The sequence below is a fragment of the Schistocerca piceifrons genome, unplaced genomic scaffold (assembly GCF_021461385.2).
Source record: "Schistocerca piceifrons isolate TAMUIC-IGC-003096 unplaced genomic scaffold, iqSchPice1.1 HiC_scaffold_266, whole genome shotgun sequence".
NCBI classification, from domain to species: domain Eukaryota; kingdom Metazoa; phylum Arthropoda; class Insecta; order Orthoptera; family Acrididae; genus Schistocerca; species Schistocerca piceifrons.
The window spans coordinates 57,501-60,000 of record NW_025728478.1 but is presented as its reverse complement, the minus strand read 5'-3'; the positions used below and the strand labels follow the sequence as shown (position 1 = coordinate 60,000).

Here is a 2,500-nt window from a genome sequence, read left to right as displayed (position 1 = left end):
TATAGTTCGCTACTCGCACTGCCCGCACCCCTGTGTATCGCTTCATGTTAAACACCTTGCAAGTCTTGCTCACTTTCCACATGCTCCTGCTGTACACTGTAATGTGGATGGCAGCAGGACGTACATGCCGCCCCTCCCCACGTCCCCACCTTGCCCCCTGCCTTCGCAAGCTGGTTGGTGAGAAGTTTGCATGTTCAATGCCCTTCGCATGCGACGTACTCAGGCTACGTTGTGGTGCGGCCTGTGTCAACTGTCCGCTGATGTCGTACGCGTGAACCACAATCTGTACTGCACATTCGTCCTTATGTACTGAATGATACATCGTGGCACATGTGTGACCGCACAACGACTGCGCCCAAAAACGGCGGACCATACAGTGCAAATATTGTGCACGCAGCTACGTGTCGTCTCCCTATGAGAGCTGGATTGCAGTGTGGTACGCCATAGAGACGTGTGGGAGGAACGGACGCCGTGGATGGCGATCAGCATGAGCTGTCTGTTGATGTATTCGGACCTAGTCGTCTCTCCTCACACACCGTGATGGCATGGTGCACCGCGTTCCATATCTGCGACATGCTACAGAGGCCGGTTGACAGTCGTTCGAGCAATGGACATCGCATACGTACGGGGGCCACCTTCCACGTATTGTCTAGGCGTGCACATTTTGTTGCGTGTATGTGGGCAGACGTAGTGTGGCGTGACACCTGACACAGGCATGCAATAATCGTTGAAGTTGCAAATGGCGATGGACGCCTGCGTTTTCTGGTGAAGTTACGCAAATGAACAAATGGTAACCTGTTGTGGTGCGGTTGTTCTCGCTAGGGGTGAATCGGTGATGGCGACGATAGGTTGAGGTACTAACCGGTTGTTCCAGCGATACCCACCATGCCGACGAAACTGAACGGCATCTGGGTGTGAAGCGATACGCGGCGGTGGCTGGGTGGGACCGTCCCCGGCCGGTGAGGGGGCGCCTCCCGGCGTGCTGGCCGCGCGGTGCGTGGGCGCACGCGCTACAGCCGGCTGGTGGGGGCGGCCAGTGGCAGGCGCGCCGGCCGACGGACGCGGCAGGCGTCGCAGCTGCGCGCCGGCGCACCCTGCGCGCGGCGCCGTGCGGCCAAAGTAGGTCCTCGCGGGCCCGGTGCGAAGCGCGGTGGACATCTTCAGTGTGCTGGTCCGATTGAGGACTGTGTGCGTTGAGGATGCGCCGCCGCCCGGCGCTCGGCGCCGCGACGCCGTCTGCTGCTCGGTCGCCCCAGCGGTTCTCGCTGGTGGTTTGTATCGCAGCTGTGCGGATGTGTTGGCGCGTGCGCTGTGCTGGGAGAGTTCGCTTCGGCACCCAAGTGGGGCTTTTGTCCTTCTGTGGCGCTGGCGTTGGAGCTGCCGGTCACCGTAGGTGGCGCGTGTTGTCTCCCGCCGGCAATGCCACGACAGCACGCTCCCGGGCCTCTGTCGGCAGCGGCAAGCTCAGTTGGGAGCACGGGTGGTCGCACCGAAAGCGTCTACTCGCCTAACTCCGGGCGATTGCGCCTCTCTCGAACCCGACCAAGTACTTGGGACGGCGCTGCGCGCCGCCGGGACCTGAGAGGGTTTCGAGGTGTATTGTGCAGGGGAGCTCAGCCTCCTCCTGTTTGCAGAATGATTGAGCGGACGCTTGCGTGTTCGCGCGGGCCCCCGGGACACACTCCCGGGCGGCCGGCTGCTCAGCTCTAGTTGACGCAGCTCCCTGGTTGATCCTGCCAGTAGTCATATGCTTGTCTCAAAGATTAAGCCATGCATGTCTCAGTACAAGCCGCATTAAGGTGAAACCGCGAATGGCTCATTAAATCAGTTATGGTTCCTTAGATCGTACCCACGTTACTTGGATAACTGTGGTAATTCTAGAGCTAATACATGCAAACAGAGTCCCGACCAGAGATGGAAGGGACGCTTTTATTAGATCAAAACCAATCGGTCGGCTCGTCCGGTCCGTTTGCCTTGGTGACTCTGAATAACTTTGGGCTGATCGCACGGTCCTCGTACCGGCGACGCATCTTTCAAATGTCTGCCTTATCAACTGTCGATGGTAGGTTCTGCGCCTACCATGGTTGTAACGGGTAACGGGGAATCAGGGTTCGATTCCGGAGAGGGAGCCTGAGAAACGGCTACCACATCCAAGGAAGGCAGCAGGCGCGCAAATTACCCACTCCCGGCACGGGGAGGTAGTGACGAAAAATAACGATACGGGACTCATCCGAGGCCCCGTAATCGGAATGAGTACACTTTAAATCCTTTAACGAGTATCTATTGGAGGGCAAGTCTGGTGCCAGCAGCCGCGGTAATTCCAGCTCCAATAGCGTATATTAAAGTTGTTGCGGTTAAAAAGCTCGTAGTTGGATTTGTGTCCCACGCTGTTGGTTCACCGCCCGTCGGTGTTTAACTGGCATGTATCGTGGGACGTCCTGCCGGTGGGGCGAGCTGAAGGCGTGCGACCGCCTCGTGCGTGCTCGTGCGTCCCGAGGCG

General features: G+C 58.6%; 1 non-coding gene across 1 annotated transcript in view; it reads left to right on the top strand.

The window, feature by feature from the left end:
* Positions 1 to 1,720: 1,720 nt before the first annotated feature.
* The window catches only part of LOC124743836, a 1,909-nt gene continuing 1,129 nt past the window's right edge, over positions 1,721 to 2,500 (top strand). Inside the window, exon 1 of the ribosomal RNA XR_007010585.1 lies at positions 1,721 to 2,500. This exon is cut by the window's right edge and continues 1,129 nt beyond it. This is a non-coding gene — a ribosomal RNA (small subunit ribosomal RNA).